At 38.4% G+C, this 12,541-nt stretch overlaps 1 protein-coding gene and 1 long non-coding RNA gene across 2 annotated transcripts in view; both read right to left on the bottom strand.

Moving 5' to 3' along the window:
* The window catches only part of LOC138363025 (uncharacterized), a 439,332-nt gene that overhangs the window by 69,828 nt on the left and 356,963 nt on the right, over positions 1 to 12,541 (bottom strand). The gene's annotated exons all lie outside the window — the stretch shown is intronic.
* Positions 1 to 12,541, bottom strand: part of LOC123745994 (uncharacterized) — a 153,173-nt gene that overhangs the window by 69,828 nt on the left and 70,804 nt on the right. The gene's annotated exons all lie outside the window — the stretch shown is intronic.

Genomic DNA, 12,541 nt, shown 5'->3' with positions numbered 1-12,541 from the left:
ACATCTCATAACTTTCTGAGGAGGAAGTCTGAGTCGCCGTGACTGACCTACAGATATGCCCTCGGCATCTCCAAGCATGGAATCGCCTCCGCAAGACAGAGGACTTATATTATTATACAAACCATTATATATGAAGTAAAAAGTTAAATTACAAACAATATTATATACATGATGGAGAAAGTTAAAAGTGAAACTACTCTTTTTAACGCATACACACACTACTATTATTATCTGACCCTAATTTCATTGCACATATCAAATTTACCACTAATTCAAACAATCATTAATTTATTGAACAAACAGTCGACATATTTGGCCTCTTGGGGTGCAGTTGACAATCATTTTCATGCCAGAGGTCAAGTGTTTAATATCTCGGAGGTCATCTGAACACACGACGATATTGTTGCGGGCCTCTTGTTATAGTGGCCATGTTTAGGTCATAATGTAAATATTTATTCACCAGTTACATGTCCAACCACTTGGGCTGGACGGTAGAGCGACGGTCTCCCTTCATGCAGGTCGGCGTTCAATCCCCGACCGTCCAAGTGGTTGGGCACCATTCCTTCCCCCCGTCCCATCCCAAATCCTTATCCTGACCCCTTCCAATTGCTATATAGTCGTAACGGCTTGGTGCTTTCCACTGATAACTCCCTTGTCTTCACCAGTTACACTTTAGGCCTACTGGCCTCAGGAGACACGACTTGAATCATTCCCCTTTCAGGCAGCAACAATAATCCTTCCTTTCCAGCTACAGGTTTATACATCATCAGCATATCTCAACTCCTGCGTGGAGTAGCAATAGAATATAAATACATTAAGAATGGTGGCTCTAGTATAAATTAAGAGAATGAGGCACTTAGATGTTAAGATCCAGGAGCACCAAGTGACCACAACCACCCACGCCGGCGTCACTCAAGGCACTGCCGCTCCTCCTCCACAGGGTTGCCAAATCGAATCGTTGAGATATGCTGATGATGTACAGTCTCCGTGGTGTAGTGGTAAGACACTCGCCTGGCGTTCCGCGAGCGCTATGTCATGGGTTCGTATCCTGGCCGGGGAGGATTTACTGGGCGCAAATCCTTAACTGTAGCCTCTGTTTAACGCAACAGTAAAATGTGTACTTGGATGAAAAAACGATTCTTCGCGGCAGGGGATCGTATTCCAGGGACCATAGGATTAAGGACTTGCCCGAAACGCTACGCGTACTAGTGGCTGTACAAGAATGTAACAACTCTTGTATATATCTCAAAAAAAAAAAAAAAAAAAGATCCAAATTGCTAAAAGTAGCAAGCTGACGGTCAAAAAGTAGCGAATTTGCAAGTAGAGTAGCCCAATTTTTTGTTTAGTCAAATCGAATCAAATCAAATGCTTATTCAGGTAAAAGTACATACATACAAGATGAGTTACAAACATAATGTTAGATTTCTAGATAGCGACAGTACATACAGACAGACGACATTCAAATTTAGTAAGTTTATCTTCCTTCTTTGATAGAACAGACTTGATGCTCATCTGCTGATGACTTACCTCCGATATATTTTGTCTGTTTTAATGTTTCACTGTGTTTCTTTAAACAACTTCTATGAGCTCTTATCTCAGTTCTACAAACTTTACAATATGCCTTATTTCCATTTTCTTTCACTTCAGCCAACCACTTTCCAAACACGGGATCATTAAGCCAGGACATCTGAAACGCTTTCTGGTATTTAGACCACTTCCCCATTTTACACTTCTTTATCTTAACACTTAAGCAAATTCTAAAAGTAACAGCGGTAACTTCTTTTCTATATGCGGTAACTTGTGTCGAACTATCCTTCTGGAGATCAGAGCCACACTAACAATGAAAGCACAGATGAAGCTGCCAAGTTTACTGTATGCTAATCCGCTCTAACGACAGTCATTTGATTCTTAGAAACACCTAAAGAGAAACCTAATATTTACAGTAGGCAACAGTGGGAGGTCACTTAACATAGACAGAACCCGGGATGAAGTATTAATGGCAATTAAGGTTGGGAAATATATAGCCCCTGGGGAGGATTATCTTGCCTTGCGGTTACTTTTTCTTTGGGAAGTTCCTAGGATCAACGTCCCCAGGGGGGTCGGTCTCTGACCTGGCCTGCTGCGGTAAGTGGTCTATTCAATCAAGCTGTTGGACGCGGCTATGATTTGTACACATGACATTATAAAAAGCATAAAAATCAGCATTGAGTTTCTTAACATTAATAGTCCAAAATAGCCCAACCTGTTTTTAAAGTAGCCCAAAAAGTAGCAAGTAGCGAAAATAAAAATTTGGGAGCGCGGAGCTCTGAAAAGTAGCCCAATTCGCTACTTGTAGCCCAATCTGGCATCCCTGCTCCTCCAGCACAGGGTTGCCAGATTCAAATTGCTAAAAGTAGCGAGCTGACGGTCTAAAAGTAGCGAATTTGTAATAAGAGTAGCCCAATTTTTTGTTTAGTGACTGATACGGGTTTCAAAGTAATCTATTATGATATATAGAGTACATTAAACGATTTTAATTATTTTATTAACATTATCTCTGCATATATATATATTTAACCAATATGATAATAGGATAACTTACCAATATTTACTGTTTGAAGCTTAATGGGTGTGAAGTCCTTCCACGTCTTTACAGTTGAAGATTACCAAGATCTTGATCTGCATCCACAACCTCGTTCGGGTCCGTCTAATTACCACAAGCTACACAAGCTTCAGAAAGCTTCCTGGCAATACGTTAGTAATGAATAAATATGATATGTTAAGTTAGGCTGACCTAACCTAACCTAACCTAACCTAACCTAACCTATCCTAACCTAACCTAACCTAACCTAACTTAACTAAACCAAACCTAACCTAACCTAACCGAAGCTTGGATCGTCGACTTGATTTGGCGTCACCAGCTTTTTATTTTCGTCTAATTTCTTTATAAACAGATACTTTTTCAAATTAAAATTATGTTTTTTCGTGTTGTACATTCAGCACAAACATTATAATGAGTAAATATATCATATTTATTCATTACTAACGTATTGCCAGGAAGCTTTCTGAAGCTTGTGTAGCTTGTGGTAATTAGACGGACCGTTCTTCAAGATATGTTTTGATTCTCAAGACTGATGTCAAAAGCTCAAGTCCCATTCCCATTCAAGATTTCTCAGTTTAGTTTTCACAGACGTTACTCTCGAAAATATCCGTTCAACCAGGGCATTACTGATTGGCAAGCTGAATATTTTCAACACAAACTCAGCGAGGTCAATCAGTATGGGATCGCCAGCAGTGTTCTTGACAGTTATTGTCTTGGTCTAAAATGACGATTCAGATGTCGGAATTTGTCCCTTACAAATGTTGGACTAGTCAATGGTTAACAGTAGGCGCCACTGACTTTCAATTTCACTAAGCTTAGATTGGTCAGCTAATACTAACGGAAGTTCCGAAAATGGTGGCCATGTAAGCTAAGGCATATGATAGGTAACAGATTTTTCACATTTTTTTATAGTTTCAACATTACTTAGAATACGAGAAAGAAGCTATTTGCAAGCTTTCATTAAAAAATTATCGCATCTTTCTTGAACATTTTGAAACATTTCCTGGGTTGTAAAATTCTTTTGTCTGATAGTGGCCAGAAGTGTTGAAAATTCGTTACCAAAGTCCACTTTCTCCAGGGGCAGATACATAGAATTGTAGTTCAAATTAATATGAAGCTTTGCATGATGAGGACGAAAGATTCTTCTGAGTATTCCAAGAGTGAAGTTTTCTAAGACAGTGTGAAGGCTATACTGATCTGCTTCATCTTTTGATAAAGTAAATTCATCCTTTCAAAATCATTTAGGATTGGTTTGAGACATATGAAATATAGCTTATTGGAGGGATCAGCTTACATTGAAAATAGTTGCCTTGCAACATATTTATCACAAGAGGAAAAAGCTATTTGGTAATGAGTTGTTAGAGAACCCCACTGTTCAAACGGCCGCTTTACACGACTGCTCCTTGCCAACCATCGTCTTCCTGACAAAGGTATTAACTGTAAGGGATCTTTCCCATCATTTATCAATCTGTAACTTTCTAGATAACTTTCTCCCCTTAATGAAGATCTGTGGAACCAGGTGTAGCTTTTGGGATGAAGTATTATTAACAATTAAAGTTGGAAAATCTATGTCCCCTGGGGAGGTTTACCTTGCCTTGCGGTTACTTTTTCTTTCAAAGGTTCCTAGGATCAACGTCCCCCGGGGCCGGTCTCTGACCAGGGCTCTCCTGCGGTAAGTGGTCTAGTCAATCAGGCTGTTGGACTCGGCTGTGATTTGTACAGATTATATTATTAAAACATAAATAATCATCATTGAGTTTTTTAATATAAATAGCCCAAAGTAGCCCAACTTGCGTTTAAACTAGCCAAAAAAGTCTCAAGTAGCGAAATTAAAAATTTGGGAGAGTGGGGCTCTTAAAAGTAGCCCAATTCGCTACTTGTAGCCCAATCTGGCAACCCTGTTCTGACTCTCTGCACCTATTTTCATTTTCAAATTACTACTTTTTACACCGAAAATATGCCAATTACTGAAAACGGCGATGGGTCATATTTTGCCCAAACCCCCTGTAGTTTTCAAAATATCTGAAATGTCGGAAATTTGACTCCTGAGTGTGGTTTTTGAGCCAAATTCTGACTCTCTGCACCTATTTTCATTTTCAACTTACGACTTTTTATACCGAAAATATGCCAATTACTGAAAACGGCGATAGGTCATATTTTGCCCAAACCCCCCTGCAGTTTTCAAAATATCTGAAAAGTCTGATATTTGACTCCTGAGCGTGATTTTTGAGCCGAATTCTGACTCTCTGCACCTATTTTCATTTTCAAATTACGACTTTTTATACCGAAAATATGCCAATTACTGAAAACGGCGAAGGGTCATATTTTGCCCAAACCCCCCTGCAGTTTTCAAAATATCTGAAATGTCGGAAATTTGACTCCTGAGCGTGATTTTTGAGCCGAATTCAGACTCTCTGCACCTATTTTCATTTTCAAATTACTACTTTATACACCGAAAATATGTCAATTACTGGAAACGGCGATGGGTCATATTTTGCCCAAACCCCCCTGAAGTTTTCAAAATATCTGAAATGTCGGAAATTTGACTCCTGAACGTGATTTTTGAGCCGAATTCAGACTCTCTGCACCTATTTTAATTTTCAAATTACGAATTTTTATACCGAAAATATGCCAATTACTAAAAACGGCGAGGGGTCATATTTTGGCCAAACCCCCTTGCAGTTTCCAAAATATCTGAAATGTCGGAAATTTGACTCCTGAGTGTGATTTTTGAGCCGAATTCTGACTCTGTGCATCTATTTTCCTTTTCAAATTACGACTTTTTATACCCAAAATATGCCAATTACTGAAAACGGCGATGGGTCATATTTTGCCCAAACCCTCCCGCAGTTTTAAAAATATCGTAAATGTCGGAAATTTTACTCCTGAGCGTGATTTTTGAGCCGAATTCTGACTCTCTGCACCTATTTTCCATTTTCAAATTACGACTTTTTATACCGAAAATATGTCAATTACTTGAAAACGGCGATGGGTCATATTTTGCCCAAACCCTCCCGCAGTTTTAAAAATATCGTAAATGTCCGAAATTTGACTCCTGAGCGTGATTTTTGAGCTGAATTCTGACTCTCTGCACCTATTCTCATTTTCAAATTAAGACTTTTTATACCGAAAATATGCCAATTACTGAAAACGGCGATGGGTCATATTTTGCCCAAATCCCCCTGCAGTTTTCAAAATATCTGAAATGTCGGAAATTTGACTCCTGAGTGTGGTTTTAGAGTCAAATTCTGACTCTCTGCACCTATTTTCATTTTCAACTTACGACTTTTTATACCGAAAATATGCCAATTACTGAAAACGGCGATGGGTCATATTTTGCCCAAACCCCCCTGCAGTTTTCAAAATATCTGAAATGTCCGAAATTTGACTCCTGAGCGTGATTTTTGAGCCGAATTCTGACTCTCTGCACCTATTATCATTTTCAAATTACGACTTTTTATACCGAAAATATGCCAATTACTGAAAACGGCGATGGGTCATATTTTGCCCAAACCCCCCTGCAGTTTTCAAAATATCTGAAATGTCCGAAATTTGACTCCTGGGCGTGATTTTTTAGCCGAATTCTGACTCTCTGCATCTATTTTCCATTTTCAAATTACGACTTTTTATACCGAAAATATGCCAATTACTGAAAACAGCGATGGGTCGTATTTTGCCCAAACCCCCTGCAGTTTTCAAAATATCTGAAATGTCCGAAATTTGACTCCTGAGCGTGATTTTTGAGTCGCATTCTGACTCCCTGCACCTATTTTCATTTTCAAATTACGACTTTTTATACCGAAAATATACCAATTACTGAAAACGGCGATGGGTCATATTTTGCCCAAACCCCCCTGCAGTTTTCAAAATATCTGAAATGTCCGCAATTTGACTCCTGAGCGTGATTTTTGAGCCGAATTCTGACTCTGCACTTATTTTCATTTTCAAATTACGACTTTTTATACCGAAAATATGCTAATTACTGAAAACAGCGATGGGTCATATTTTGCCCAAACCCCCCTGCAGTTTTCAAAATATCGTAAATGTCCGAAATTTGCCTCCTGAGCGTGATTTTTGAGCCGAATTCTGACTCCCTGCACTTATTTTCATTTCCAAATTACAAATTTTTACACCGAAAATATGCCAATTACTGAAAACGGCGAAGGGTCATATTTTGCCCAAACCCCCCTGCAGTTTTCAAAATATCTGAAATGTCGGAAATTTGACTCCTGAGCGTGATTTTTGAGCCGAATTCAGACTCTCTGCACCTATTTTCATTTTCAAATTACTACTTTATACACCGAAAATATGTCAATTACTGGAAACGGCGATGGGTCATATTTTGCCCAAACCCCCCTGAAGTTTTCAAAATATCTGAAATGTCGGAAATTTGACTCCTGAACGTGATTTTTGAGCCGAATTCAGACTCTCTGCACCTATTTTAATTTTCAAATTACGAATTTTTATACCGAAAATATGCCAATTACTAAAAACGGCGAGGGGTCGTATTTTGGCCAAACCCCCTTGCAGTTTCCAAAATATCTGAAATGTCGGAAATTTGACTCCTGAGTGTGATTTTTGAGCCGAATTCTGACTCTGTGCATCTATTTTCCTTTTCAAATTACGACTTTTTATACCCAAAATATGCCAATTACTGAAAACGGCGATGGGTCATATTTTGCCCAAACCCTCCCGCAGTTTTAAAAATATCGTAAATGTCGGAAATTTTACTCCTGAGCGTGATTTTTGAACCGAATTCTGACTCTCTGCACCTATTTTCCATTTTCAAATTACGACTTTTTATACCGAAAATATGTCAATTACTTGAAAACGGCGATGGGTCATATTTTGCCCAAACCCTCCCGCAGTTTTAAAAATATCGTAAATGTCCGAAATTTGACTCCTGAGCGTGATTTTTGAGCTGAATTCTGACTCTCTGCACCTATTCTCATTTTCAAATTAAGACTTTTTATACCGAAAATATGCCAATTACTGAAAACGGCGATGGGTCATATTTTGCCCAAATCCCCCTGCAGTTTTCAAAATATCTGAAATGTCGGAAATTTGACTCCTGAGTGTGGTTTTAGAGTCAAATTCTGACTCTCTGCACCTATTTTCATTTTCAACTTACGACTTTTTATACCGAAAATATGCCAATTACTGAAAACGGCGATGGGTCATATTTTGCCCAAACCCCCCTGCAGTTTTCAAAATATCTGAAATGTCCGAAATTTGACTCCTGAGCGTGATTTTTGAGCCGAATTCTGACTCTCTGCACCTATTATCATTTTCAAATTACGACTTTTTATACCGAAAATATGCCAATTACTGAAAACGGCGATGGGTCATATTTTGCCCAAACCCCCCTGCAGTTTTCAAAATATCTGAAATGTCCGAAATTTGACTCCTGAGCGTGATTTTTTAGCCGAATTCTGACTCTCTGCATCTATTTTCCATTTTCAAATTACGACTTTTTATACCGAAAATATGCCAATTACTGAAAACAGCGATGGGTCGTATTTTGCCCAAACCCCCTGCAGTTTTCAAAATATCTGAAATGTCCGAAATTTGACTCCTGAGCGTGATTTTTGAGTCGCATTCTGACTCCCTGCACCTATTTTCATTTTCAAATTACGACTTTTTATACCGAAAATATACCAATTACTGAAAACGGCGATGGGTCATATTTTGCCCAAACCCCCCTGCAGTTTTCAAAATATCTGAAATGTCCGCAATTTGACTCCTGAGCGTGATTTTTGAGCCGAATTCTGACTCTGCACTTATTTTCATTTTCAAATTACGACTTTTTATACCGAAAATATGCTAATTACTGAAAACAGCGATGGGTCATATTTTGCCCAAACCCCCCTGCAGTTTTCAAAATATCGTAAATGTCCGAAATTTGCCTCCTGAGCGTGATTTTTGAGCCGAATTCTGACTCCCTGCACTTATTTTCATTTCCAAATTACAAATTTTTACACCGAAAATATGCCAATTACTGAAAACGGTGATGGGTCATATTTTGCCCAAACCCCTCTACAGTTTTCAAAATATCTGAAATGTTGGAAATTTGACTCCTGAGCGTGATTTTTGAGCCGAATTCTGACTCAGGGTTGCCAGATTCAATTTGCTAAAAGTAGCGAGCTGACGGTCTAAAAGTAGCGAATTTGTAATAAGAGTAGCCCAATTTTTTGTTTAGTGACTGATGCGGGTTTCAAAGTAATCTATTATGATATATAGAGTACATTAAACGATTTTAATTGTTTTAACATTATTGTTACCACTCTTGAGACTAAATAAGGTTCTTCTCCCTGCAGTGTAAAGAAATGATAATAAATCGGCCTTGCCAACAGATGTCTAGGGGTATAGATACATCACTGCATAAAATGGAGAACAATATATTTATGCTAAGGGGGACAAACATAACAATTAAATGTATAAATAATAGCCAGAAATATTCTTCAGCATGAAAATCATAGAATAACCTCCTTATTGACACATTAGCACTAACACAAGCACATGGATTAATCAATAGTTATACATAAATCATCTAACTAGATAATTAACATTTATATGGGCTAAAATAACAGTGACCAATGACTTAACATAAAACACGACTCCCCTCGACAATAGTTGCCACGCTTCTGTACACGCTTTGGTCCGCAGGCCAAGCGTCTACCAAAAAATCAACTAAACATCCACATAAACATTGTGGAAATTTAACAAAATGTAGTACTAATATTCAAAACATTATTAATCGAAAGAGTAGTAAACACTGAAACAACATTCCATACAATAATACGGCAACCAAATATGGGAATTAATCAAGGTAAAACTATAAACACTCGATTGACAACAATGTTCCCAAGTGGCCTTATCCAAATATGGTCAACCGTCCACACGGAGAAACTACATGAGAAATCTAACACAAAAGCCTCATACAATATAATGCAACTCAGGCACACTACAGCATGCTATAATATATAACATACAAAATCTTATATCATACAACTGGATGCAAAATTAATTATAGAACAAGACAATAAAGTAATATGAGAATGAAGAGTAATGGAAGAATCCTAGTGAGATTCGTAACAATTATCTCTGCATATATATATTTAACCAATATGATAATAGGATAACTTACCAATATTTACTGTTTGAAGCTTAATGGGTGTGAAGTCCTTCCACGTCTTTACAGTTGAAGATTGCCAAGATCTTGATCTGCATCCACAACCTCGTTCTTGTATATTGCAGACTCATATTTAAGCATTGACATGAGTGGTTCAAATGACGAGCAACAAGTTACATTTTCTTCAAGATATGTTTTGATTCTCAAGATTGATGTCAAAAGCAGGGGTGTAGAAATAGCCTAAGCTACTTTATCCCTTTGAGATGTATTTATTGCTTATCTCAATAAACATACTTGAACTTGAACTTGAATCCTGCGGTAAGTGGTCTAGTCAATCAGGTTGTTGGACTCGGCTGTGATTTGTACAGATTATATTATTAAAGCATAAATAATCATCATTAAGTTTCTTAATATTAATAGCCCAAAGTAGCCCAACTTGCGTTTAAACTAGCCCAAAAAGTCGCAAGTAGCGAAATTAAAAATTTGGGAGCGTGGGGCTCTTAAAAGTAGCCCAATTCGCTACTTGTAGCCCAATCTGGCAACCCTGCTCCAGCATGGCTCCTGCTTCACCCAACTGTCGTACAGTAAAAGTTTCTTTAAACTACTAACCAGCCACCATTCTCTTAAATATTAACATAACTTATAGTGTAACCGTCTATCTTTCTTCTCACTTCATCAACTTTCTTATTCTAAATGACATAGAAGCTTAGACCGTCATACGATTATCAGTACTTTAAACTAACCGCCACTCTCTACATCTATAATTTGGTTTGTTCTTGTTCCGACCCTTAAATTCAAAATTCAAACTCAAAATTCAAAATGTTTATTCAGGTAAAAGTACATACACAGAAGATGAACTACAAACATAATGTTGGATTTATAGATCGAGCTAGTACATACAATACCTAAAGCCACTAATAAGCACAGCGTTTTGGGTAAATTCTGTGTAAAATGTAACTGTGCCTATATCAAAGAGGCACCCACATGGGTCCTAACATATATCATAATAGTTTCATATTTCCATTGTTGATAATGTTATTTTTGTAATAAAATATGAAGAAATGCTCGTTATTTTTGTTTACTGATTAGATAGGCTTTCGCATCATATGTTTTTGCACTCTGAAGACAGCATCTTGGTGGAGAAAGTAGCAGCAAGCTGCTTTATATTTTAGTAATTAGTAGTCGAGATGAACAAAGAAAGTTGTTAATATGAAGGAAAATGTGGGAGACGCAAAGTATAGTGAAAGAATTTCAACGCTCCACACAGTCTCTTTTAAAGTGGACTGAGTAATGCAATAGTGTTATGGGAATTTGTTCTCGACTGTTGCAGTGATACAGTGCCTTTGTGTATCGAGGAAATGGCTGAGACGGTGTGCCTAGGTGATGGAAGAGGAGAGTGTGACAGTGGGGATGGCAGACAGGATGATACTAGGCCGTATCAAGTAGTAGCGAACAGATATGAACGTCGAAATATTCAAAGATAGCGAGACGAAGACAGTGAGGAGGAAATAACAAAGAGACCAAAAAGTGAGGACATGCTCGGCGGGACGCGGGAGATGCAGGCTGGTGGAAGGAAGAGGCTGTTGTTCCCTACAGCATGTCAACTGAATTTTCATCAAAAGCTGGAGTGGACGATTCGTTTGGCTAAGGAGTTTTTTGAATATGAACCACTATTCAAGGAGGGTCTTCACCGGCCCTACATAACAGTTGGGACAGAAAAGGCTGTGGAACACCTAACGAAGGATGGGTTTGAGAATATTGTGATGGTTATTCCGGAAGAAGGTATGATACACACCAAGGTCATAGTGTTTAAGTATCCAACTTATTTGGATCCTGATTATCTATTGCTCAACAATGATAGTGTTGTTTGGGTAAAGAGGAACAGTGTTCGTGGTGAAAAACAAAGCCAGGTTGTTGCCTTGGTAAAGGGTGAGGCTCTAGAAAGAATTTTTGTGCAAGGACTAGGCTACAGAAAAGTTATAAAATACATTGAGGAGCCCATATTATGCATGAAGTGTTCTCGTTGGGGACATATGGCTTGGAAATGCCAGTTTGACTCCAGGTGTCGGTACTGTGGTAAGAAACACAACTCTCGAGAGTGTAGAGTCAAGATTAAAAACGGTGAAAAAATCGTCCCATCTTGTTGCAATTGTCGAGGCAGCCACAATGCTGGTTCCTATCTATGTCGCATGAAGCCTCATCTGAGAGACTCTAGGACGGGTGCTACAAGTAGGATAGGTGTATCCTCGAAGGAAGGAATGATTGTGCAGCAGGAACATGAAGGAAACAGCTGGAAGCCAATGACAGCGCCTATGAACAATGTGTGGGAGAAAGGAACGGAGACAATTAAGGTGAGCCTAGGGAAAGTAGGAAATGCAGCTGAAAAAATTAAACCTTGTGGAAACAAGGTTCAGGACAATATAGTGAACTCTGAGGTTGGTACTCAAATATTGGAATATCTAAAAAAAACTAGACAAGAGGATTGAGGCATTAGAAAAATTAGCTATGGAGGGTAGACGGGGTGAAGATGGTGGTGAAACAGGACGTGAAATAGAAAGTGAAACAGGACGTGAAATAGTAAGTGAAATAGGACGTGAAGTGGAAAGTGAAACAGGACATGAAATGGAAAGTGAAACAGGACGTGAAATGGAAAGTGAAACAGGACGTGAAATGGAAAGTCAAACAGGACGTGAAATAGGACGTGAAGTGGAAAGTGAAACAGGACGTGAAATGGAGAGTGAAACGTGCGTTGAAGAAAGTAAGGAAGAACATGACGTATTGATGATAGAGGATAGTCAGGAAAATGAACTTTCTAGTAGTGTTAGCAT

The sequence above is a fragment of the Procambarus clarkii genome, chromosome 10 (genome assembly GCF_040958095.1).
Source record: "Procambarus clarkii isolate CNS0578487 chromosome 10, FALCON_Pclarkii_2.0, whole genome shotgun sequence".
Classification (NCBI taxonomy): Eukaryota; Metazoa; Arthropoda; class Malacostraca; order Decapoda; family Cambaridae; genus Procambarus; species Procambarus clarkii.
The sequence above is the reverse complement of the archived record's forward strand: the minus strand, read 5'-3'. Positions and strand labels throughout refer to the sequence as shown.